This window comes from Geotrypetes seraphini, chromosome 5, assembly GCF_902459505.1.
Source record: "Geotrypetes seraphini chromosome 5, aGeoSer1.1, whole genome shotgun sequence".
Lineage (NCBI taxonomy): Eukaryota > Metazoa > Chordata > Amphibia > Gymnophiona > Dermophiidae > Geotrypetes > Geotrypetes seraphini.
Genome location: NC_047088.1, coordinates 148,285,809 through 148,312,774, shown reverse-complemented (window position 1 = coordinate 148,312,774; position 26,966 = coordinate 148,285,809). Strand labels below are relative to the sequence as shown.

Genomic DNA, 26,966 nt, shown 5'->3' with positions numbered 1-26,966 from the left:
GCAGCTTTTTACATTTTTTCCATTGACATAAATGGGTGAAATCTGATTTTCTGTTTGTAGCACCGCCCACGTGTGCAGGTGGGCTGCGAGACCCCCAGAACATATCACCCCAGGTAGTGAGGGATCTGCATACCAAGTTTCGGTCAAATCGGTCAAGCCGTTTTTCAATTACTGTGAGAATGGCAGCTCTTTACATTTTTTCCATTGACATGAATGGGTGAAATATGATTTTCTGTTTGTAGCTCTGCCCACGTGTGCAGGTGGGCCGCGAGACCCCCAGAACATATCACCCCAGGTAGTGAGGGATCTGCATATCAAGTTTCGTTCAAATCGGTCTCACAGCTTTTTACATTTTTCCCATTGACTTGAATGGGTGAAATCAGATTTTCTGTTTGTAGCTCTGCCCATGTGTGCAGGTGGGCCGCGAGACCCCCAGAACATATCACCCCAGGTAGTGAGGGATCTGCATACCAAGTTTCGTTCAAATCGGTCCCACAGCTTTTTACATTTTTTCCATTGACTTGAATGGGTGAAATCTGATTTTCTGTTTGTAGCTCCGCCCATGTGTGCAGGTGGGCCGCGAGACCCCCAGAACATATCACCCCAGGTAGTGAGGGATCTGCATACCAAGTTTCGTTCAAATCGGTCCCACAGCTTTTTACATTTTTTCCATTGACTTGAATGGGTGAAATCTGATTTTCTGTTTGTAGCTCCGCCCATGTGTGCAGGTGGGCCGCGAGACCCCCAGAACATATCACCCCAGGTAGTGAGGGATCTGCATATCAAGTTTCATTCAAATCGGTCCCACAGCTTTTTACATTTTTTCCATTGACGTGAATGGGTAAAATCTGATTTTCTGTTTGTAGCTCCACCCACGTGTGCAGGTGGGCCGCGAGACCCCCAGAACATATCACCCCAGGTAGTGAGGGATCTGCATACCATTTTGCGTTCAAATCGGTCCCACAGCTTTTTACATTTTTTCCATTGACTTGAATGTGTGAAATCTGATTTTCTGTTTGTAGCTCTGCCCATGTGTGCAGGTGGGCCGCGAGACCCCCAGAACATATCACCCCAGGTAGTGAGGGATCTGCATATCAAGTTTCATTCAAATCGGTCCCACAGCTTTTTACATTTTTTCCATTGACGTGAATGGGTAAAATCTGATTTTCTGTTTGTAGCTCCGCCCACATGTGCAGGTGGGCCGCAAGACCCCCAGAACATATCACCCCAGGTAGTGAGGGATCTCCTTACCAAGTTTCGTTCAAATCGGGCAAGCCGTTTTTGCGTTGACAGCTTTTTACATTTTTTCCATTGACATGAATGGGTGAAATCTGATTTTCTGTTTGTAGCTCCGCCCACGTGTGCAGGTGGGCCGTGAGACCCCCAGAACATATCACCCCAGGTAGTTTGAATTAATGTGAGAATGGCAGCTTTTTACATTTTTTCCATTGACATAAATGGGTGAAATCTGATTTTCTGTTTGTAGCACCGCCCACGTGTGCAGGTGGGCTGCGAGACCCCCAGAACATATCACCCCAGGTAGTGAGGGATCTGCATACCAAGTTTCGGTCAAATCGGTCAAGCCGTTTTTCAATTACTGTGAGAATGGCAGCTCTTTACATTTTTTCCATTGACATGAATGGGTGAAATATGATTTTCTGTTTGTAGCTCTGCCCACGTGTGCAGGTGGGCTGCGAGAACCCCAGAACATATCACCCCAGGTAGTGAGGGATCTGCATATCAAGTTTCGTTCAAATCGGTCTCACAGCTTTTTACATTTTTCCCATTGACTTGAATGGGTGAAATCAGATTTTCTGTTTGTAGCTCCGCCCATGTGTGCAGGTGGGCCGCGAGACCCCCAGAACATATCACCCCAGGTAGTGAGGGATCTGCATACCAAGTTTCGTTCAAATCAGTCCCACAGCTTTTTACATTTTTTCCATTGACTTGAATGGGTGAAATCTGATTTTCTGTTTGTAGCTCCACCCATGTGTGCAGGTGGGCCGCGAGACCCCCAGAACATATCACCCCAGGTAGTGAGGGATCTGCATACCAAGTTTTGTTGAAATCGGTCCCACAGCTTTTTACATTTTTTCCATTGACTTGAATGGGTGAAATCAGATTTTCTGTTTGTAGCTCCGCCCATGTGTGCAGGTGGGCCGCGAGACCCCCAGAACATATCACCCCAGGTAGTGAGGGATCTGCATACCAAGTTTCGTTCAAATCGGTCCCACAGCTTTTTATATTTTTTTCCATTGACTTGAATGGGTGAAATCTGATTTTCTGTTTGTAGCTCCGCCCATGTGTGCAGGTGGGCCGCGAGACCCCCAGAACATATCACCCCAGGTAGTGAGGGATCTGCATATCAAGTTTCATTCAAATCGGTCCCACAGCTTTTTACATTTTTTCCATTGACGTGAATGGGTAAAATCTGATTTTCTGTTTGTAGCTCCACCCACGTGTGCAGGTGGGCCGCGAGACCCCCAGAACATATCACCCCAGGTAGTGAGGGATCTGCATACCATTTTGCGTTCAAATCGGTCCCACAGCTTTTTACATTTTTTCCATTGACTTGAATGGGTGAATTCTGATTTTCTGTTTGTAGCTCCGCCCATGTGTGCAGGTGGGCCGCGAGACCCCCAGAACATATCACCCCAGGTAGTGAGGGATCTGCATATCAAGTTTCATTCAAATCGGTCCCACAGCTTTTTACATTTTTTCCATTGACGTGAATGGGTAAAATCTGATTTTCTGTTTGTAGCTCCGCCCACGTGTGCAGGTGGGCCGCAAGACCCCCAGAACATATCACCCCAGGTAGTGAGGGATCTCCTTACCAAGTTTCGTTCAAATCGGGCAAGCCGTTTTTGCGTTGACAGCTTTTTACATTTTTTCCATTGACATGAATGGGTGAAATCTGATTTTCTGTTTGTAGCTCCGCCCACGTTTACAGGTGGGCCGCGAGACCCCCAGAACATATCATCCCAGGTAGTGAGGGATCTGCATACCAAGTTTCGTTCAAATCGGTCAAGCCGTTTTTGCGTGATCGCGGCACATACACACATACACACACACATACACACATACATACCTTCGATTTTATATATATAGATTAGTTTCAGTGGGAGTTGAACTGGGAACATCAGTGTGAATTTTGAAGAAATGTAACATGCTTACACACTAACTTTCACTCTAATCTTCTGTGCTAGACAATGAGCTTTACAAAAATAGGAATTTTAATTTGATTATACTGCTCCTTATAGGTAATGAATGGCAGTTAATTCCGCTAGGAGACAGAAGAAGGTAGATATCACTGCCCTGTTTTATCCTTTTTCTTCATTATTTCAGAATTGTATACTTCAACAGTATAAAAACAAACAAAAAAGGTCACAAAGTATGCCATGTTTAAAAGGATAAGTATAATATTACTTTTGATTGAGAGGTACTGATTGGGAAGTGAACTGGAAACATCAGCATAGAAGTGTAGAAGCTTCACTCCTGTGCTACACAGAAACTTGTATAGTAATGGTAAGATTAGCTCCTATAAGAAGTGTAAAGCATAGGAGTTTGAGCATCGTAGAGGCTTTAGATAAATGTGGTTTAAGCTCCAGAAAGGCTTTAGCAGGATACATGCTATTTAGGTAGCCTAGGTCATCCAATGAGCTTTCTCTGGGCATTCCATAGACGTTATATTTGAGAAATGTTTTTAGACGATTCCAAAGTGATCTTTTAAATACAGTTCAAGGATTCTTTGCTCTAAATAACATTCTCTTTCTCATGAAACATTGCTACAATAAGCTCATTCTTCAAAGCAAAGAGAAAGCCCTTAACTTTATTTGGCCAAGCTTAAAAACAGAATAAAACACAGAACAGACCTGAATGTAGCTTCTAGTTCATTGCAAAGGGAGGTGTGCAGCTGCACAATGCTGACCTCATTGTGACATCATCAAGGTGCACCTGCTACAAGTAAAACACAGACCAGGAGTTGAACTCACAACCTCTGCAAGATCAGCACAGAGCTTTAACTCATTGAGCTACACCACCTTCCATTCCAAGTTTTCTGATTCCCCTGTCATATCATAGCTTACTGACCTGCCCATGTATCATCTGCTTAGCTATCATATCACAGCTAGCTGAGACAAAAGACTGGTAGCTCAATGGCTTAAAGCATGCTTTCATTGTCCCAAAAGCCAGAATCTCAAGTATGGTTCAATAAATGTGACATGGAGTCAAATATTGCTGTTTTTATCAAATGCAAACACCACTTTTGGAATAGATTGCTTCTAGTATTGTTAATGTTGTGCTGTTTGAGATGAAAATTAGATTTGATTGGTCTGTACTTTAGCTTATAATTTTTTTACTAAAATGAGTGTTGTGTCAGCTGAAATACATGAGGGAGTTAAACCCAGACCAGGCTCACACCCCAACCTTCATTCTAACCACTATGCTACACAATAAACCATAAAATCATAGCAATTCTGGTTTGATTATACTGTTCCATTTAGGCATCTTTAAGGCAGTATCTACGGCGTGCTTGCGGCTCTATAGCGGAGCGCCCGACGCACGCTGTATCGGCTGCAGTTAAGCATATCTCAAGCTGTCAGGGTAGGAAACCTCTCCCCTGACTGAAAGAAGCCATTTCTGGCTCGCCAAGTTAAGGCACCTCATTGCACTTTTTCATCTTCTCCAGCTCTCATATAATCTCATTTTCTCAAATATTATGCTGGTTGCAGGCTGTGAGGCAGGAGACATGCCAGCTACCTGTTTGCCACCCCCTAAAGGCCTCCCCACTTCTCTCCTTTGCAGCCTGGGCCTCATGGAACACTAGATAAGACAAAGGTCAATGTGACGAATTAGCTGATGTGGTGCTTATTAAGGAAACACTAATGCCTGGCTGTTACTCAATGTAAATAAGGTGACAAATGGTTTAAGATTTTTATTGCACAGTCTAGGAAAGCAGCATGCAAGTGTAATATCAGGCAATTGCAGTTCGATGAGATGGATGACAGGTATGCAGAGTAAGCCACTCCTAGGTCCAAGTTTTTACTGTGGTAGAATTGTTAAGGTCCCTTAATATGTTCCTGGTAGGAGAAGGCAAGCTATAGAAAAAAGGAAGATGGATTATGCCAAATTAAGACTTTATTGGTGAGTTTTTGGCTCTTTTATAAAGGTGCGCTAAATCAACCCATGTTCTAACTGCTAATGCGTCCATAGGATAACATTTAGCACTCACTAACGGCACCCTAAATGGTACCATTTTAAGCAAGCGGTAAATGTTAATATGTGCATGTTGTCCTTTGGATGCATTAACAGTGCATGCGTTGATTTAGCGTACCTATGTAAAAGAAAGCCTAAAACTCACCAATTTACTATTCTCTCAGAAAATCATCAATAACTACACCTTTCTGAAGGAAAAAAAGTGTGAAACATGTATTGTGAAAATGTATATAATTCTTCACAAGGGCAAACAAAGGTTGCAGTATATCATTCTTACTTATTCTTTCTGTTTTGAAACATAGAAACATAGAAAATGACGGCAGAAAAGGGCCATAGCCCATCAAGTCTGCCCATACCAATGACCCACTCCCTGACTTTACTCCCCTAGAGATCCCACGTGAATATCCCATTTTCTCTTAAAATCTGACACGCTGTTGGCCTCAATCACCTGCTGAGGTAGCTTGTTCCAATGATCGACCACCCTTTCGGTGAAGAAGTACTTCCTGGCATCACCATGAAACTTCTCTCCCCTGACTTTCAGCGAGTGACCTCTGGTGGTTGAGGGCCCTGTAAGACAGAAGATATCATCTTCCACCTCTATACATCCCGTGATATACTTAAACGTCTCAATCATGTCTCCCCTCTCTCTTCGTTCCTCCAGTGAGTACAGCTGTAATTTATTTAGCCTTTCTTCATACGTGAGATCCCTGAGCCCCAAGACCATCCTGGTGACCATTCACTGAACCGACTCAATTCGCAACACATCCTTCCAGTAGTGTGGTCTCCAGAATTGAACACAATACTCCAGATGAGGTCTTACCATGGATCTGTACAGCGGCATTATGACTTCAGGTCTTCTGCTAACAAAACCCCTACGGATGCAGCCAATCATTTGTCTTGCCTTGGAGGAAGCCTTCTCCACGTGATTGGCAGCCTTCATATCATCACTAATGATCACTCCTAAACCACGTTCCAAGGTCTCACCATTTAGTGTGTAAGTTCTGCATGGATTTTTTTTACCTAGGTGCATCACTTTACATTTTTTAGCATTGAAGCTTAGCTGCCAAGTCGATGACCACTGTTCCAGTAGTAGTAGGTCCTGTGTCATACTGTCAGGTTCACTGCTTTTACTTACTATGTTGCATAGTTTGGCGTTGTCGGCAAACAGTGATACTTTTCCTCTAAGCCCTTGGGTCATATTTCCTATGAATAAATTGAATAAAATCGAGCCCAAGACGGAGCCTTGTGGTACTTCACTCATCACGGCTGATGTTTTGGAGGGGATACCATTTACCATCACCCTCTGAAGTCTACCGCTTAGCCAATCCCTAACCCATGCAGTAAGCTATCAAAAGCTTTGCTGAAGTCCAAATATATCACGTCCAGGGACTCCCCAGCATCCAGTTGTCTAGTGACCCAGTCAAAGAAGCCAATTAGACTAGATTGGCAGGACCTGCCCCTGGTAAATTCGTGTTGGTGGGGATCATGTAGATTTTCCTCATCTAGGATTTTGTCGAGTTTCTGTTTGATCAGTGTTTCCATGAGTTTGCTCACTATGGATGTGAGACTCACCGGTCTGTAATTTGCTGTCTCTGTCCTGCAGCCCTTTTTGTGGAGTGGAATTATGTTAGCCATTTTCCAATCCAGGGGGACTCTTCCCGTGCTTAGGGAAAGATTGAAGAGCACGGATAGTGGTTCTGCCAGAACTTCACACAGCTCTCTGAGCACTCTGGGGTGTAGGTTGTCTGGTCCCATGGCTTTGTTTACTTTGAGTCTTGAAAGTTCATAGTAGACGCTACTGGGCGTAAACTCGAAATCTTGAAACAGGTCATTTTGGCTGTCTCTAGTCTGTAGTTGTGGACCAGCTCCCGGCACCTCACAGGTGAATACTGTAGAATCAGATTCTGCGTATTTTCTGTCTGATTGCCTAAGGCGTTCTATCCCATCTTTGTTTCTCTTCCTGTCACTAATATACCTGAAGAAGGATTTATCCCCTTTTTTAATGATCCGTGCTAGATCTTCTTCTGTTCTGAGCTTGGCCTCTCTGACTGCCTTTTTGACAGCTTTAGATCTGACCAGATAGTCTTCTTTTGCCTCCCTCTTCCCAAGATGTTTGTAGGTGATAAATGCTTCTTTTTTCTTTTTAATGAGGTCCGAAATTTCGGTACTGAACCATTGTGGCTTTTTGTTTCTCTGGCGCTTGCTTACTGTTTTTATGTAGCGGTTTGTTGCTTTGTTCAAGGTGGATTTCAGAGTTGACCACATAGTTTCCGGATTGTCAGTTTTTGCTTGGTTATGCAGCTCCCGATGGACAAAATCTCTCATGTGGTCGAAGTCTGCACCTCTAAAGTTAAGGACCCTCGTCGCTGAGTTTGATTTAGAGAAACCTTTCCTGAGGTTGAGCCATACCATGTTATGGTCACTGGAGGCCAGCGTGTCTCCTACTGATACCTCCGAGACACTGTCTCCGTTGGTGAGTGCCAGGTCCAGTATTGCCTGTTCCCTAGTGGGCTCTGATACCATTTGTTTGAGTCGTGCACCCTTAATGGATGTTAATATTCTTCTGCTACCACATGTAGTCGCGGAGAGTGTGTTCCAATCTGCATCTGGCATGTTGAAGTCCCCTAACAGTACTGTGTCCCCGCACAAAGTGATGTTCTCTATGTCTTCAATCAATTCCGTGTCTTTGTCTTCCTGTTGTCTTGGAGGTCTATATACCACACCGAGGTAAAGGCATTTTTCATTCCCTCTGGCCAGGTTCACCCAGAGGGATTCCCCTGTGTATCTAACCTCTGTGATTCTGGTAGTTTTGATGTTTTCCTTAGTGTATAGTGCTACCCCTCCTCTTAACTTGCCCTCTCTGTCCCGACGAAGTAGATTGTAGCCTGGTATAACCATATCCCACCCATGCGAGTCTGTGAACCAGGTCTTGGAGATCGCTACCACGTCAAGGTCGGCATTCATTATCTCAGTTTCTAATTCCAGGATTTTGTTGCCCAAGCTGTGTGCATTAACATACATAGCTCTCCATACCTGTGAAGAGATGCCCTTCCGTGTTAGTGTGGCTCCTACTTTTTTGTGTATATTATGGGTACTTACCTTAAGCTCAGAAGTGTGAGTGCTACTTGCTTCCTCAGGGTGGATCCTTGCTGCTCTGGAATGTGAGTATGTACCCTCTCCCAACTTACCTAGTTTAAAGCCCTCTGAAGTAGGCGGGCTGGTCGATGTTCAAATACGTTCTTGCCTCTCTTGGTCATGTGTAGTCTGTCAGGTCCCTGTAGTCTTTGTAGCGCCTCTCCGTGATTTAGGAATCCAAAGTATTGAGCTTTGGCCAGGTGCAAGCTGGTGTGCTGAACCCAGTTTGAACAGACCTGCTCTGGCCTCTGGGAAACACAAGGGGAGTCATTAGCCACTCTGGGAACCTGAAATCAGGAGAAAAGGGGGGCAATGTTAGACATCTGTGACAAAAATAAAAAGCAGAAGTCATGGGAGAATATGTCACAGCACAGTCTCAGAATAATAGCTAGAATGAACAGAAGCACTAACACTGTTCCTTTTTTTATAATAAGGATGCCTAACAATTATGACTCTAAAAAGATTTACCTTTAGCTCTATGAGGAAAAGCACTGCTATAGGTTTCACATATTCATGTAACTTGAATATCCATTTTGCTGGCACCAAAGTTTCAAACAGCATGGGATTTTTTTCAGCCCATACTCCTGGAACCAATTTTTATTATCACTAATTCTCAGACCTGCTAATGACCCTGTGGAATGGAGAGAGTTGTGGCAGATATCAGGGGGACAAAAAGTTAATGGAGAATCACCATAAGCAATAACACAAAATGGGAGTCCAAAAGAAGAAATCAGTTCTGCCTGAGCTTTTATCTAATAAAGACATCTAAGGAGCTAGCAATATATCATTATCACCTGGATTTGGTATCTGAGCTACTAGCAAGGAGTTTTTTGCATAGGTGCATAGTCACCTGGAAAGATGAAAAAGATTGAAAGACATCAAAATTTCAAATTACTATAGCTACTAATGGGCCTGTGAAATGGAGAGAGTTGTGGCAGATATAGGAATGAAAAAGTTAAAAGTTAATCAAGAAAAGTAAAGTATCAGAAATCAGCATAAGCAATAACACAGAATAGGAGTCCTATAAGAGAAAACACTGCTCTGATGGGCCTTCTTATACTAAGCATGCCTAAGTAGCGTCTGATGTCATAGTTATCGTTAGGACTTCCCGCCAGAAAACTTTCATCTCTGATTGGGCGTGCTTTGGGTGTGGTTTGGGCAAACACAGCTATACTGACTTTTAATCGTTTCTTTCACTTCTCAAAGCTTTGACAAGAAGCTATTTGTCATCGGCTTAGTCTGTAGAGGCTCTGTTACCAAATTCTAAATGAAGTTCCTTCTATAGCTCTATGCCTTAAGGCATTGCTTTTATCTTCAATACGTCAGGGGTTTAAGTCTTGAGCGCGGTTAGAAAATATTTGATATTCATTTTTCTACCAGAAAACCTTCAAACTCTTTAGCCATTCCTTTGCTTAAACATATTTGAGTTGATATTTAAAATGATCTGCAGCAATTCTCAGCAGCCTGTTCTCTCTCATCCTAAACCCTCTCCCCCACCCCAACATATACTCCTCAGGCATGAAACCACAACCAGCCAAGCTGAATTTACCAACGGGAATGTCTCTAAGATACATCTAAAAAACATGTACCTTCCTTCAATACTTGTCCAAGCCCTCTGAAGTTTTAGTAAACTCATACCTGTTGCCCTGTGCAGATATTGCATAAAAAGAAATCAATTCCTACCACAATGGCTTGTAGCTGAGAGCAAATGAATGTCTCTGATGCACTTGTGCCTGCAAACTGCAGAATGCTGATGAAAAACAGCAAAGTCTATCACTTATGAGAGCTGTTAATATGAGTGAAGATGAGGGGGGGATTTGAATTGGTGAACTGGAAAGGATAGACAAGATGCAACAAGGCACTTTAACTTGGTGAGCCACAAATAGCTTTGCTCTGTCAGCGGAGAAGGTTCCTCCCATGACAGTTTAGGATATCCTAGGAAGGTGAAAATAAGTTTGCCTAGAAAGGGAAATGTGCTGATAAAAACAGCAAAAGTCCACCATCTAGACCAGGGGTGTCAAAGTCCCTCCTCAAGGGCCGAAATCCAGTCAGATTTTCAGGATTTCCCCAATAAATATGCATGAGATCTATTTGCATGCACTGCTTTCATTGTATGCTAATAGATATCATGCATATTCATTGGGGAAATCCTGAAAACCAGACTGGATTGCGGCCCTTAAGGAGGGACTTTGACACCTCTTATGACAGCTAATAGGAAGCTGTTAAAATTAGTGAAGGTGGGTTTTGAACCGGTGAGCTTGAGAAGATAGATATGATGCAACAAGGCACATTAACTTGATGAGCCACAAATGCTTTCTTTATGGTGATTTTGATATCATTCCTAAGCATATGATACATAGGCAGGTCAGTCAACTATGATATGACAGGGCAGTAAGATCCACCTGAGTAGAAGCTGATGTAGCTCAATGTGTTAAAATGCTATACTGATCGTACAGAAATTGTGAATTCAACACCCAGCGCATCTTTTAATTGTGGCAGTCTACCTTGAAGGTGCATCTTGATGATTTCACAATGAGGTCAGCTTTGTGCAGTTGCACACCTCCATTTTCAAGGAAGGAAAATGCATGTTAAGGTCTGTATCTGGTTTTTCTATTTTTAAGCGCTGAGAAATGAAGTAATGTGTGCAATAATGATATCTTTTTCAGTTCTTTCTTTGTTCTCAAGAAAACTGATTGCAGCACTGGTGAGAAAAAAGGGGGTTCTTTTTAAGCAGGAAAGCCAAAGGTGGTGTAATGAGTAAATCATATTACTGTTTGGGCAGAAAAGTACTATGTTTTCCATGCAATATGTTTATATTGATGTGCTCTATTGATATGGTGGCTTATTATATCTATTAGGAGGGGAAAAAGAGGAAAAAAAACATTCCTGAAGTCTATGTAGAAAATATCATTTCAGAAGCCCAAAGCATGTCTATGTTCCGTCCATTGAAACCAGAGTTCAGGCCAAGCAGAAACCATAATTAGACCAGCTTTTCATTCGCCTACAATTTCCACGATGTTTAGACGCGGTCTGCCACCGACATAGCATCTATCTGGTACCTATCCTTAACCACGCCCAGGTAACACCCTCGTTACACCCACGTCTACATACTTGGATGCGACTTTTCCAAAAACTCGCATCTACCTAGTGTCTATCTCCTGACAACGCTTTCCTGACATCTAACTCCATCTAAGTCCCAATTAACGTTTGTTAAGACCCTTAAATCACTCGTTAACCACTTAAATCAAACACCTAAACTACGCCGAAAGTTAGGCGCAGTTTACAGAATCGGGGCCTTAATATCTGGGCACTCGGCACCTCTTGATATTCAGTGTGGTACCTGAATAACCAGGCATATTTAGGAAAGCAGTTTACTGTTCTATGCAGGGTGGATAAACTCAATGATTTTTTAAAAAAAATCAGATTTCTTTATTTAAATTGGATTTTTTTTAAATAAAATGCATTTAGAGGGAAAATCTATAAAGATAGTTCTATTGTATTCTATTCTTATTTATTTATATTCTGTACTATTCTTATAAAAGATTCTAGGTGGATAATAAGAATTTAAAAAAATATTGTGTCCATACAAAATTATTCATTTAAAATCATTAAAAATAAAGGGCTCCTTTTAGTAAGAAAGGAAGGGGAAAGCCGACAGTCGACCTGATATCGACGGTTCGGGAGACAGTACCCAGTGAAGGTACTGAGGGGGAAAAATGCTGGGCAGACACATGTGGACAGCAACAGGTTATGGAAAAACAAGGGAGACAAAAGAAGAGAGAGGAGGACATGATAAACATACTACAAGGGGAAGTCAAAAAGAAACGGGAAGATGGGAAGGCACAGGAAGAAGAAAATACAAACATGCCACATGGGCAAGGCAATAGAAACATACCACAAAGGGAGGACAAAGGAGATAAAATGCAGGAGTTGGCTGGCCAGGAAGAGAACAGAAAGAAGACTGAAGCACATGGGGAAACAGCAAGAAGACTAAATGCCAGGACTTAAACTGCATGTACACTAATGCAAGGAGCCTAAGGAACAAAATGAGGGAATTGGAAGTCATGGCCAAAAATGAGAACCTAGACGTCATAGGGATCACAGAAACATGGTGGAACGAGGAAAACAAATGGGACATAGTACTGCCAGGGTATAAACTCTACTGAAAAGATAGGACTTATCAAAAAGGAGGAGGAATAGCATTGTACATAAGGGAAACCATCTACTCAACTAGTGTGGATACAGCAGCAGAAAATGGACAACTAGAGTCATTGTGTGTTAAAATACCAGGAAAAAACGGATCTGAGATAAAGATGGGACTGATCTACCGTCTACCTGGGCAATCTGAAGCAGTGGATACAGAAATGGTAGCCGAGCTGAGGAGGGAATGCAAGAACGCTAACACTATAGTTATGGGAGATTTCAACTATCCCGGGATAGACAGGCATCTTGGAAATTCAAAATGTACGAAGTAAACGGAGTTCCTGGAAGCCGTCCAAGACTGTTTCATGGAACAACTTGTCCAGACTCCAACGAGAGGGGCAGCGATCCTGGATCTGATCCTCAATGGGCTTAAAGGACCTGCAAAGGGAGTGGAAGTAATGGGACCGCTAGGAAACAGTGACCACAACACGATTCTGTTCCAAGTGGAAGTAGGATTACCAAAGGGGAAGAGATCAAAGGGAACAGCGTTTAACTTCAGGAAAGGGAACTATGATGCCATGAGACAAATGGTGAGGAAGAAGCTCAGAAACAGCTTCAAGAAAGCTCTGTCTGTGGAGCAAGCCTGGTCCCTACTCAAGGACACGGTAAGCGAGGCACAAAACCTATATGTACCCAGATTTAGGAAAGGATGCAAAAAGAATCAGACTAAAGACCCAGCATGGATAAACAATGAAGTAAAGACAGTGATAGGAGACAAGAAAACATCATTTCGGAAGTGGAAGAAGGACAAAACTGAAGGAAATTGGAAAGAGCACAGGAAGCATCAGAAAGAATGTCACCGAGTGGTCAGAAAAGCCAAGAAAGAATACGAGGAGAGACTAGCCAAGGAAGCAAGAAATTTTAAACCATTTTTCAGATATGTAAAAGGGAAACAGCCAGCGAGGGAGGAGGTGGGACCTCTGGATGAGGGAGACAAGAAAGGAGTGGGGAAGGAGGAAAAAGAGGTGGCTGATAGACTAAACAAGTTCTTTGCGTCGGTCTTTACAAAAGAAGACACATCCAACGTGCCGGAACCGGAAAAAATCTTCAAGGGGGATCAGGAGGGTATATTATTATGCATGGAGGTAAGCCTCGAAGACGTTCTAAGGGAGATAGATAGATTAAAAATTGACAAATCTCCTGGCCCAGATGGGATCCACCCGAGAATACTGAAAGAGCTCAGAGACGAAATAGCGGAGTTACTCAGGCATATTTGCAACCTATCCTTGAGAACAGGGATAATCCCGGAAGATTGGAGGATAGCAAATGTTACACCAATCTTCAAAAAAGGATCGAGAGGCGACCCGGGGAACTATAGACCGGTGAGCTTGACCTCAGTTCCCGGGAAGATGGTCGAATCACTGATCAGGGAAGGTATCAATGAGCATATAGAAAAAAATAAACTGATGAGAACAAGCCAGCACGGTTTCTATAAAGGACGATCATGCCAAACGAATTTCTTTGAGGGGATAAGCAAACATTTGGACCAAGGTAACCCCATTGACATAGTTTATCTGGATTTCCAAAAAGCCTTCGACAAGGTACCCCATGAGCGTCTGCTGAAGAAACTGTGGAACCACGGGGTGGAAGGGACATCCACAGATGGATCCAAAATTGGCTGGCGGATAGGAAGCAGAGGGTAGTAGTAAAAGGACACTACTCTGACTGGAAAGGGGTCACGAGTGGTGTCCCGCAGGGGTCAGTGCTGGGACCGCTGCTTTTCAATATATTCATTAACGATCTGGAAACGGGCACGAAGTGCGAAGTTATCAAGTTCGCGGACGATACAAAACTCTCCAACAGGGTCAAAACTGTTGAGGAATGCAAAGAACTGCAGAGAGACCTGAACAAACTGTGTGAGTGGGCAAAAAGATGGCAGATGAGCTTCAATGTGGAGAAATGTAAGGTCTTGCACATGGGGAAAGGGAACCCCATGTACAGCTATACGATGGGAGGAAGGGTGATGGGGAAAGGCACCCTAGAAAAAGACCTGGGGGTTTTGGTGGATACAACAATGAAGCTAGCGGCGCAATGTGCAGCGGCCTCAAAGAAAGCGAATAGAATGCTGGGCATTATCAAAAAAGGTATCACTACCAGAACGAAGGAGGTTATCCTGACATTGTATCGAGCAATGGTGCGACCACATCTGGAATACTGTGTCCAATACTGGTCACCGTACCTTAAGAAAGACATGGCGATACTTGAGAGGGTCCAGAGGAGAGCAACTAGGATGATAAAAGGAATGGAGAACCTTTCATATGCCGAAAGGTTAGACAAACTGGGGCTCTTTACCCTGGAAAAGAGGAGACTGAGAGGAGACATGATACAGACATATAAAATCATGAAAGGCATAGAGAGGGTGGAGAGGGACAGATTTTTCAGACTAGCAGGGACAACAAAAACAAGAGGTCACTCGGAAAAACTGAGAGGGGACGGATTCAAAACGAATGCAAGGAAGTTTTTCTTCACTCAGAGGGTGGTGGACACCTGGAACACGCTTCCAAAGGAGGTAATAGGACAGAGTACAATACTGGGTTTCAAAAAGGGACTGGATGACTTCCTGGAAGCGAAGGGGATTGCAGGGTATAGATAGAAGGTTACTCTACAGGACAAAAGCGAAAAGCGTATGTGAGTTTTAGGGTAGGAGCACTATCAGGTCCTGGACCTGAGGGGCCGCCGCGTGAGCAGACTGCCGGGCATGATGGACCTCCGGTCTGACCCGACAGAGGCAACTCTTATGTTCTTATGTGTTAGGACATTAGCGCGTGGAGTAGCACGCGCTAAAATGCTGCATGCGCTAGATGCTAACGCCTCCATAAAGCTTGCATTAGCATTTTTGTCTATCGCACGGTTTTGCGTACGCTAATCTTCAGCGCGCGCTAAAAATGCTAGCGCACCTCAGTACAAGGAGCCCAAAAAGTTTTAAACAATTTTCTGAAGATATAATACGAAATTTTTCTTAGTGCAGTTTTAAGATCATTCCAAAGCTTTGTTCCTATAAACTCAAAAGATTTGTTCTTCAAAGATTTCAAATGACCGTATGAATTTATAGAATATCCAAGCCTCAATCACTGTTTATATACTTCATTAGAACTTCTGGTCTCATTCCCTGCAACAATTTATATATAAGTATAACCAATTTAAAATTTACTCTCTTCTCAATCTTCAGCCAATGTAATTGATTCAGAAGAGGAGCAACCCGATCATATTTTATTGCTCTACAAATCAAATGCACAGTTGTATTTTGAAGCAATTGCAGCCTTTCTTTAAAATTCAGTGTAGCACCACAATATAAAGAATTAATAATAATAATAATAATAATAATCAGTTTATATACTGCAAGGCGGTAAAGTTCTATGTGATTTACAATAGTTAAACAATAAAAGAAGTTGAATAGAACTAAAAAAGTTAAAAGCCAATAATTAGAGACACTAAAATAATCAAAATAGTGCATAATAAAATTTTTACGAATTAGCTGCCTAAATACTTCAAAAACAGATATGTTTTTAAATGTTTCCTAAATTCCCCATAAGTATGAGTAAGCAAAAGCAATTGTTCTAAATCCTTACCACATAATGCTGCGTGATATGAAAAAAGATTTTGATGATTATAGTAATCCAACTGAGGGAATACAATAGCTATTATCACATCTGAAAACTCTTTAAAGTTTAAACAGAACATATTGCCCGTAATTGGCACAAATGAAAAAAGACTCTTTACCAGTCCATTCATTTGATTTTCAAACGTCAAAACACAATCCAAAATAATTCCCAAAATCCTAGATTTTTTTCTATTGTAAGAATTTCTCCAGTACTCAGTACTATTTTCTGACCAATAATCCCACTTGAATTACCAAAACAAACTAATTTATCTCCCCCCCCTTTTACAAAACCATGCAAGAAGTTTTTAGCGCCGGCCAGTACACTGAATGCTCTGTGCTCCTTCAATGCTCATAGAAACTCTGAGTTGTCAGAACAGCGCAGAGCATTCAGCGTACTGGCCAGCTCTAAAAACATCTTCTGTGGATTTGTAAAAAAAGGGGGGGGGGGAATTAATTTTTTGTTTATTCAGCTGTAAGAAATTATTAGCTGTCCAATTATCCACTAATATCCCTTTGAACAAATCTCAAAGCCTCCTCCAGATTATCCAATGCTGGACTTAAGATAAATATATCAGCTGGCAATCCCTGAAAGCTGCCTCTCTGTAAGTCCTACCTATGTAGGAACAGGAAGGCTCTACAGAGAGACATCTTTCGGGGCAGGCTGGCGGCAGCAAGTTTTCCTCGCTGCTACTGCTGGCTGCCCAATGATTCAGTTACAGCGGCTGGCCTGGGGAAGAGGTAGGCGGGGGAGTCGGGAATTAGAGAGCAGCATTGGAGAGAAGGAAGGGAGGGAGGGCTGGAGAAACAGCATGAAATAAGGGAGGGCAGGGGATGAATAAACATCATGAAGGAAGGAAGGGAGGGCGGGCTGGAAAACAGCATGAAGGGAGAGAGGGAGAGGGCTAGAAATGCAACATGGAGGGAGAGCTAGAGAAACAGCATGAAGGGAGGGATGGGGTTGGAGAAACAGCATGGAGGGATGGATGGAGGGAGAAGGGCTGGAAAAACAGCATGAAGGGAGGGTTGACGATTCATATCCTATCAGCCCTGCATCTGAGAGAGTGAGAGAGAGATTGTTCTAGTCAAATACAGGACTACAAGATAGATACGGCAGAGACATTTACAGAGGACAGAGAGGAAGGCAGGACTTGAACCCACTTGAGGCAGCACAATAGTCATTATTGTAATTATTTAAGGACAGGGCCACATCATTTTGCATGTCCAAGGTGATAATGGCTGTGTGTTCAAATCATACCTGGGTCATGGTACCTTTTGGTTATATCCCTATTTAGCTGCTTGTTCTGAAAATCTCTTTGTTATTGCCGTTAGTGTGTACGAATATAGACAGCCACACTTTGTGGCTAGAAGCTGGAAAGTATCCATATCAGCAGAGTCAGACTGGAAGGGGCTAGTCATAACTAGGGTCAACTGAACTGATGCCGGGGTGATCTAGCAGGTAAGCCACTTATGATACTGTAAATCTTTATCTGATGTAGTCTTTCCTTCTTTTCAAAGAAAATAAGCAGTAACCTGCCACCAGCTTCTGGAGAACCATTGGTACTTGGGGAGAAGAAGAAGAAGAAGGCGGAGGAGGTGAAGAAGAAACAGAAGCACATTGGATACTTCAGCATATTGCTCCAGTGGCGCAATCAGTTAGCGCTTGATACTTATAATGCAGTACTTGCTCAAAGACATGCCGAGACTGTGAGTTCAAACCTCACCTGGAGCATGCTTTTCTCTAACCTTCTTACAGTGTCATGTCAAGGTAGAAAGATAGAAAAGATCGTCTTGTAGACAAGCAAGTGGCAACTGCCGATAACTTCCGCTGAGCAAATATATCTAAAATAAAATAGTCAATATATAGCCTAATAGTGGCTTGCCTTCAGTAAGAACAAATATTCAAGGCGCTGCTGGAAGAAGCCCAACAGAACACTAGAGAGAAAGGGGGTATGGCTGGATTTCATGAAAGGACAGAGACCTTAGACAGCCGGGGGGGTGGGAAATAGAGCCAGTACCAACCACAGTCCTAAATACACCCTACTCTACCCTGACCAACCCAACCATGAAAAACAAACACAGCAAACACCTACCCCATCATCCTTTCAATTCATTATATGTCTCCCCAGATTTCAAGTATTTAGCATTTTCCTCAAAGTTATCTAATCAATCGTTGCTTGACCTTCAAATGGCATTCTATTCCACCAGACAGGAGATTCGCATCCTGTAAGAGTTTGTTCTTTCATCTTGAGATTTCTGTAGCTGTTCAATCGGATGGCGCGTGAAGAAGGGCCATTCCAACCTCAGCTTCCTCTATGCCCTGCACCTGAGAGAGTGAGAGAGAGATTGTTCTAGTCAAATACAGGAATACAAGATAAATACGGCATAGCCATTTACAGAGGACAGAGAGGAAGGCAAGACTTGAACCCACTTGAGGACAGCACAATAGTAATTATTGTAATTCTTTAAGGACAGGGCCACATCATTTTGCATGTCCAAGATGAGAATGGTCAGAAAATTATTTCAAACTTTTTTTCACTTCCATCAACCTGTTTAAGTCTTGAGAAGGTTTGTTTTCCTCCATTGATCTCTGCTCTTTATTTCTACTGGTGAGCTACATTATTTGGAAAGCAATTTTGCCCCCATTATCGCGGGAGTCTGTCTCTCTGTAGGTGTTTGAGTCCTGGCAGCCCTGACTTCAATGCTTTTTTTTCTTACCCACAGCTTCAACCGACTTCTTTCTAAGAAGGGTTCACCTTCTGGACTCGCTACTGGGAAACATCCTTTGTTTTTTTTTGTTTTTATATTCGGACACGCTAACAGCAATAACAAAGAGATTTTTAGAACAAGCAGCTAAATAGGGATATAACCAAAAGGTGCCATGACCCTGGTGTGATTTGAACACACAGCCTTCTGATCTGGAGTCAGACACGCTACCGTTGCGCCACAGGGTCTGCGCAGAGCATTTACCGAGAGCATATAACATCTTGGTTCCTCTGGAATGACTCCCGTTTCCAACTCAGGCTTCCACTGTTTATAGCACACTCTCAGAAGCAGATTCCCAAACAGGCACTAAAAGTCATGTCAGTAAGCATGCTTGAAACGGAGACAGCATAAGATGGGTTGTAGAGGTATGGGAATTCACAAACAGAGGAAATGAAACTCTCCTAAGAGTTTCCAAAAGATACCGTGAATAGTACTGGGCAAGATGTGGCTGTGATGGAAAACTCTAGCTGGAGAGAACCTAACAGACCTTTCTACCCTCCTGTGCCGTGTTTGTGTGTGAGCCGTGGAATATTGCCAGCCATACTTTGTGGCTAGAAGCTGGAAAGTATCCGTATCAGCAGAGTCAGACTGGAAGGGGCCAGTCATAACTAGGGTCAACTGAACTGATGCCAGGGTGATCTAGCAGGTAAGCCACTTATGATGCTGTATATCTTTATTTGATGTAGTCTTTCCTTCTTTTCCAAGAAAAGAAGCAGTAAGCTGCCACCGGCTGCTGGAGAACCATTTGTACCTGGGGAGAAGAAGAAGGAGAAGGCGGAGGAGGGCAGGAAGAAACAGAAGCACATTGGACACTTCAGCACATTGCTCCAGTGGCGCAATCGGTTAGCGCGCGGTACTTATAAAGCAGTACTTGCTCAAAGACATGCCGAGGCTGTGAGTTCAAACCTCACCTGGAGCATGCTTTTCTCTTACCTTCTTGCAGTGTCATATCAAGGTAGAAAGATAGAAAAGATCGTCTTGTAGACAAGCAAGTGGCAACTGCCGATAACTTCCGCTGAGCAAATATATCTAAAATAAAATAGTCAATATATAGCCTAATAGTGGCTTGCCTTCAGTAAGAACAAATATTCAAGGCGCTGCTGGAAGAAGCCCAACAGAACACTAGAGAGAAAGGGGGTATGGCTGGATTTCATGAAAGGACAGAGACCTTAGACAGCCGGGGGGGTGGGAAATAGAGCCAGTACCAACCACAGTCCTAAATACACCCTACTCTACCCTGACCAACCCAACCATGAAAAACAAACACAGCAAACACCTACCCCATCATCCTTTCAATTCATTATATGCCTCCCCAGATTTCAAGTATTTAGCATTTTCCTCAAAGTCATCTAATCAATCGTTGCTTGACCTTCAAATGGCATTCTATTCCACCAGACAGGAGATTTGCATCCTATAAGAGTTTGTTCTTTCATCTTGAGATTTCTGTAGCTGTTCAATCGGATGGCGCGTGCCAGAAGGGCCATTCCAACCTCAGCTTCCTCTATGCCCTGCACCTGAGAGAGTGAGAGAGAGATTGTTCTAGTCAAATACAGGACTACAAGATAAATACGGCAGAGCCACTTACAGAGGACAGAGAGGAAGGCAAGACTTGAGGACAGCACAATAGTAATTATTGTAATTCTTTAAGGACAGGGCCACATCATTTTGCATGTCCAAGATGAGAATGGTCAGAAAATTATTTCAAACTTTTTTTCACTTCCATCAACCTGTTTAAGTCTTGAGATGGTTTGTTTTCCTCCATTGATCTCTGCTCTTTATTTCTACTGGTGAGCTACATTATTTGGAAAGCAATTTTGCCCCCATTATCGCGGGAGTCTGTCTCTCTGTAGGTGTTTGAGTCCTGGCAGCCCTGACTTCAATGCTTTTTTTTCTTACCCACAGCTTCAACCGACTTCTTTCTAAGAAGGGTTCACCTTCTGGACTCGCTACTGGGAAACATCCTTTGTTTTTTTTTGTTTTTATATTCGGACACGCTAACAGCAGTAATAAAGAGATTTTTAGAACAAGCAGCTAAATAGGGATATAACCAAAAGGTGCCATGACCCTGGTGTGATTTGAACACACAGCCTTCTGATCTGGAGTCAGACGCGCTACCGTTGTGCCACAGGGTCTGCGTAGAGCATCTACCGAGAGCATATAACATCTTGGTTCCTCTGGAATGACTCCCGTTTCCAACTCAGGCTTCCCCTGTTTAAAGCACACTCTCAGAAGCAGATTCCCAAACAGGCACTAACAGTCATGTCAGTAAGCACGCTTGAAACGGAGACAGCATAAGATGGGTTGTAGAGGTATGGGAATTAACAAACAGAGGAAATGAAACTCTCCTAAGAGTTTCCAAAAGATACCGTGAATAGTACTGGGCAAGATGTGGCAGTGATGGAAAACTCTAGCTGGAGAGAACCTAACAGACCTTTCTACCCTCCTGTGCCGTGTTTGTGTGTGTGAGCCATACTTTGTGGCTAGAAGCTGGAAAGTATCCATATCAGCAGAGTCAGACTGGAAGGGGCCAGTAATAACTAGGGTCAACTGAACTGATGCCAGGGTGATCTAGCAGGTAAGCCACTTATGATGCTGTATATCTTTATTTGATGTAGTCTTTCCTTCTTTTCCAAGAAAAGAAGCAGTAAGCTGCCACTGGCTGCTGGAGAACCATTTGTACCTGGGGAGAAGAAGAAGGAGAAGGCGGAGGAGGGCAGGAAGAAACAGAAGCACATTGGACACTTCAGCACATTGCTCCAGTGGCGCAATTGGTTAGCGCGCGGTACTTATAAAGCAGTACTTGCTCAAAGACATGCCGAGGCTGTGAGTTCAAACCTCACCTGGAGCATGCTTTTCTCTTACCTTCTTGCAGTGTCATATCAAGGTAGAAAGATAGAAAAGATCGTCTTGTAGACAAGCAAGTGGCAACTGCCGATAACTTCCGCTGAGCAAATATATCTAAAATAAAATAGTCAATATATAGCCTAATAGTGGCTTGCCTTCAGTAAGAACAAATATTCAAGGCGCTGCTGGAAGAAGCCCAACAGAACACTAGAGAGAAAGGGGGTATGGCTGGATTTCATGAAAGGACAGAGACCTTAGACAGCCGGGGGGAGAGGGGTGGGTGGGAAATAGAACCAGTACCAACCACAGTCCTAAATACACCCTACTCTACCCTGACCAACCCAACCATGAAAAACAAACACAGCAAACACCTACCCCATCATCCTTTCAATTCATTATATGCCTCCCCAGATTTCAAGTATTTAGCATTTTCCTCAAAGTCATCTAATCAATCGTTGCTTGACCTTCAAATGGCATTCTATTCCACCAGACAGGAGATTTGCATCCTATAAGAGTTTGTTCTTTCATCTTGAGATTTCTGTAGCTGTTCAATCGGATGGCGCGTGCCAGAAGGGCCATTCCAACCTCAGCTTCCTCTATGCCCTGCACCTGAGAGAGTGAGAGAGAGATTGTTCTAGTCAAATACAGGACTACAAGATAAATACGGCAGAGCCGTTTACAGAGCACAGAGAGGAAGGCAGGATTTGAACCCACTTAAGGACAGCACAATAGTAATTATTGTAATTCTTTAAGGACAGGGCCACATCATTTTGCATGTCCAAGATGAGAATGGTCAGAAAATTATTTCAAACTTTTTTTCACTTCCATCAACCTGTTTAAGTCTTGAGATGGTTTGTTTTCCTCCATTGATCTCTGCTCTTTATTTCTACTGGTGAGCTACATTATTTGGAAAGCAATTTTGCCCCCATTATCGCGGGAGTCTGTCTCTCTGTAGGTGTTTGAGTCCTGGCAGCCCTGACTTCAATGCTATTTTTTCTTACCCACAGCTTCAACCGACTTCTTTCTAAGAAGGGTTCACCTTCTGGACTCGCTACTGGGAAACATCCTTTGTTTTTTTTTGTTTTTATATTCGGACACGCTAACAGCAATAACAAAGAGATTTTTAGAACAAGCAGCTAAATAGGGATATAACCAAAAGGTGCCATGACCCTGGTGTGATTTGAACACACAGCCTTCTGATCTGGAGTCAGACGCGCTACCGTTGCGCCACAGGGTCTGCGTAGAGCATTTACCGAGAGCATATAACATCTTGGTTCCTCTGGAATGACTCCCGTTTCCAACTCAGGCTTCCACTGTTTATAGCACACTCTCAGAAGCAGATTCCCAAACAGGCACTAACAGTCATGTCAGTAAGCACGCTTGAAACGGAGACAGCATAAGATGGGTTGAAGAGGTATGGGAATTCACAAACAGAGGAAATGAAACTCTCCTAAGAGTTTCCAAAAGATACCGTGAATAGTACTGGGCAAGATGTGGCTGTGATGGAAAACTCTAGCTGGAGAGAACCTAACAGACCTTTCTACCCTCCTGTGCCGTGTTTGTGTGTGAGCCGTGGAATATTGCCAGCCATACTTTGTGGCTAGAAGCTGGAAAGTATCCGTATCAGCAGAGTCAGACTGGAAGGGGCCAGTCATAACTAGGGTCAACTGAACTGATGCCAGGGTGATCTAGCAGGTAAGCCACTTATGATGCTGTATATCTTTATTTGATGTAGTCTTTCCTTCTTTTCCAAGAAAAGAAGCAGTAAGCTGCCACCGGCTGCTGGAGAACCATTTGTACCTGGGGAGAAGAAGAAGGAGAAGGCGGAGGAGGGCAGGAAGAAACAGAAGCACATTGGACACTTCAGCACATTGCTCCAGTGGCGCAATCGGTTAGCGCGCGGTACTTATAAAGCAGTACTTGCTCAAAGACGTGCCGAGGCTGTGAGATCAAACCTCACCTGGAGCATGCTTTTCTCTTACCTTCTTGCAGTGTCATATCAAGGTAGAAAGATAGAAAAGATCGTCTTGTAGACAAGCAAGTGGCAACTGCCGATAACTTCCGCTGAGCAAATATATCTAAAATAAAATAGTCAATATATAGCCTAATAGTGGCTTGCCTTCAGTAAGAACAAATATTCAAGGCGCTGCTGGAAGAAGCCCAACAGAACACTAGAGAGAAAGGGGGTATGGCTGGATTTCATGAAAGGACAGAGACCTTAGAAAGCCGGGGGGGTGGGAAATAGAGCCAGTACCAACCACAGTCCTAAATACACCCTACTCTACCCTGACCAACCCAACCATGAAAAACAAACACAGCAAACACCTACCCCATCATCCTTTCAATTCATTATATGCCTCCCCAGATTTCAAGTATTTAGCATTTTCCTCAAAGTTATCTAATCAATCGTTGCTTGACCTTCAAATGGCATTCTATTCCACCAGACAGGAGATTTGCATCCTATAAGAGTTTGTTCTTTCATCTTGAGATTTCTGTAGCTGTTCAATCGGATGGCGCGTGCCAGAAGGGCCATTCCAACCTCAGCTTCCTCTATGCCCTGCACCTGAGAGTGTGAGAGAGAGATTGTTCTAGTCAAATACAGGACTACAAGATAAATACGGCAGAGCCATTTACAGAGGACAGAGAGGAAGGCAAGACTTGAACCCACTTGAGGACAGCACAATAGTAATTATTGTAATTCTTTAAGGACAGGGCCACATCATTTTGCATGTCCAAGATGAGAATGGTCAGAAAATTATTTCAAACTTTTTTTCATTTCCATCAACCTGTTTAAGTCTTGAGATGGTTTGTTTTCCTCCATTGATCTCTGCTCTTTATTTCTACTGGTGAGCTACATTATTTGGAAAGCAATTTTGCCCCCATTATCGCGGGAGTCTGTCTCTCTGTAGGTGTTTGAGTCCTGGCAGCCCTGACTTCAATGCTTTTTTTTCTTACCCACAGCTTCAACCGACTTCTTTCTAAGAAGGGTTCACCTTCTGGACTCGCTACTGGGAAACATCCTTTGTTTTTTTTTTGTTTTTATATTCGGACACGCTAACAGCAATAACAAAGAGATTTTTAGAACAAGCAGCTAAATAGGGATATAACCAAAAGGTGCCATGACCCTGGTGTGATTTGAACACACAGCCTTCTGATCTGGAGTCAGACGCGCTACCGTTGCACCACAGGGTCTGCGTAGAGCATCTGCCGAGAGCATATAACATCTTGGTTCCTCTGGAATGACTCCCGTTTCCAACTCAGGCTTCCCCTGTTTATAGCACACTCTCAGAAGCAGATTCCCAAACAGGCACTAACAGTCATGTCAGTAAGCACGCTTGAAACGGAGACAGCATAAGATGGGTTGTAGAGGGATGGGAATTCACAAACAGAGGAAATGAAACTCTCCTAAGAGTTTCCAAAAGATACCGTGAATAGTACTGGGCAAGATGTGGCTGTGATGGAAAACTCTAGCTGGAGAGAACCTAACAGACCTTTCTACCCTCCTGTGCCGTGTTTGTGTGTGAGCCGGGGAATATTGCCAGCCATACTTTGTGGCTAGAAGCTGGAAAGTATCCGTATCAGCAGAGTCAGACTGGTAGGGGCCAGTAATAACTAGGGTCAACTGAACTGATGCCAGGGTGATCTAGCAGGTAAGCCACTTATGATGCTGTATATCTTTATTTGATGTAGTCTTTCCTTCTTTTCCAAGAAAAGAAGCAGTAAGCTGCCACCGGCTGCTGGAGAACCATTTGTACCTGGGGAGAAGAAGAAGGAGAAGGCGGAGGAGGGCATGAAGAAACAGAAGCACATTGGACACTTCAGCACATTGCTCCAGTGGCGCAATCGGTTAGCGTGCGGTACTTATAAAGCAGTACTTGCTCAAAGACATGCCGAGGCTGTGAGTTCAAACCTCACCTGGAGCATGCTTTTCTCTTACCTTCTTGCAGTGTCATATCAAGGTAGAAAGATAGAAAAGATCGTCTTGTAGACAAGCAAGTGGCAACTGCCGATAACTTCCGCTGAGCAAATATATCTAAAATAAAATAGTCAATATATAGCCTAATAGTGGCTTGCCTTCAGTAAGAACAAATATTCAAGGCGCTGCTGGAAGAAGCCCAACAGAACACTAGAGAGAAAGGGGGTATGGCTGGAGTTCATGAAAGGACAGAGACCTTAGACAGCCGGGGGGAGAGGGGTGGGTGGGAAATAGAACCAGTACCAACCACAGTCCTAAATACACCCTACTCTACCCTGACCAACCCAACCATGAAAAACAAACACAGCAAACACCTACCCCATCATCCTTTCAATTCATTATATGCCTCCCCAGATTTCAAGTATTTAGCATTTTCCTCAAAGTCATCTAATCAATCGTTGCTTGACCTTCAAATGGCATTCTATTCCACCAGACAGGAGATTTGCATCCTATAAGAGTTTGTTCTTTCATCTTGAGATTTCTGTAGCTGTTCAATCGGATGGCGCGTGCCAGAAGGGCCATTCCAACCTCAGCTTCCTCTATGCCCTGCACCTGAGAGAGTGAGAGAGAGATTGTTCTAGTCAAATACAGGACTACAAGATAAATACGGCAGAGCCGTTTACAGAGCACAGAGAGGAAGGCAGGATTTGAACCCACTTAAGGACAGCACAATAGTAATTATTGTAATTCTTTAAGGACAGGGCCACATCATTTTGCATGTCCAAGATGAGAATGGTCAGAAAATTATTTCAAACTTTTTTTCACTTCCATCAACCTGTTTAAGTCTTGAGATGGTTTGTTTTCCTCCATTGATCTCTGCTCTTTATTTCTACTGGTGAGCTACATTATTTGGAAAGCAATTTTGCCCCCATTATCGCGGGAGTCTGTCTCTCTGTAGGTGTTTGAGTCCTGGCAGCCCTGACTTCAATGCTATTTTTTCTTACCCACAGCTTCAACCGACTTCTTTCTAAGAAGGGTTCACCTTCTGGACTCGCTACTGGGAAACATCCTTTGTTTTTTTTTTGTTTTTATATTCGGACACGCTAACAGCAATAACAAAGAGATTTTTAGAACAAGCAGCTAAATAGGGATATAACCAAAAGGTGCCATGACCCTGGTGTGATTTGAACACACAGCCTTCTGATCTGGAGTCAGACGCGCTACCGTTGCGCCACAGGGTCTGCGTAGAGCATTTACCGAGAGCATATAACATCTTGGTTCCTCTGGAAT

At 43.2% G+C, this 26,966-nt stretch overlaps 8 non-coding genes across 8 annotated transcripts; 3 read left to right on the top strand and 5 right to left on the bottom strand.

The window, feature by feature from the left end:
- Positions 1-19,032: 19,032 nt before the first annotated feature.
- TRNAW-CCA lies at positions 19,033-19,104 on the bottom strand. Its single transcript has one exon. It is a non-coding gene; the product is annotated as a tRNA-Trp (tRNA).
- A 636-nt stretch (positions 19,105-19,740) lies between these two features.
- Positions 19,741-19,835, top strand: TRNAI-UAU. The gene is made up of 2 exons: positions 19,741-19,778; positions 19,800-19,835. It is a non-coding gene; the product is annotated as a tRNA-Ile (tRNA).
- Positions 19,836-20,976: 1,141 nt separating this feature from the next.
- Positions 20,977-21,048, bottom strand: TRNAW-CCA. Its single transcript has one exon. It is a non-coding gene; the product is annotated as a tRNA-Trp (tRNA).
- A 621-nt stretch (positions 21,049-21,669) lies between these two features.
- TRNAI-UAU lies at positions 21,670-21,764 on the top strand. The gene is made up of 2 exons: positions 21,670-21,707; positions 21,729-21,764. It is a non-coding gene; the product is annotated as a tRNA-Ile (tRNA).
- Positions 21,765-22,925: 1,161 nt separating this feature from the next.
- Positions 22,926-22,997, bottom strand: TRNAW-CCA. Its single transcript has one exon. It is a non-coding gene; the product is annotated as a tRNA-Trp (tRNA).
- A 1,883-nt stretch (positions 22,998-24,880) lies between these two features.
- On the bottom strand, positions 24,881-24,952 carry TRNAW-CCA. The gene has a single exon. It is a non-coding gene; the product is annotated as a tRNA-Trp (tRNA).
- Positions 24,953-25,588: 636 nt separating this feature from the next.
- Positions 25,589-25,683, top strand: TRNAI-UAU. The gene is made up of 2 exons: positions 25,589-25,626; positions 25,648-25,683. It is a non-coding gene; the product is annotated as a tRNA-Ile (tRNA).
- Positions 25,684-26,845: 1,162 nt separating this feature from the next.
- On the bottom strand, positions 26,846-26,917 carry TRNAW-CCA. The gene has a single exon. It is a non-coding gene; the product is annotated as a tRNA-Trp (tRNA).
- Between the last annotated feature and the right edge of the window lie 49 nt (positions 26,918-26,966).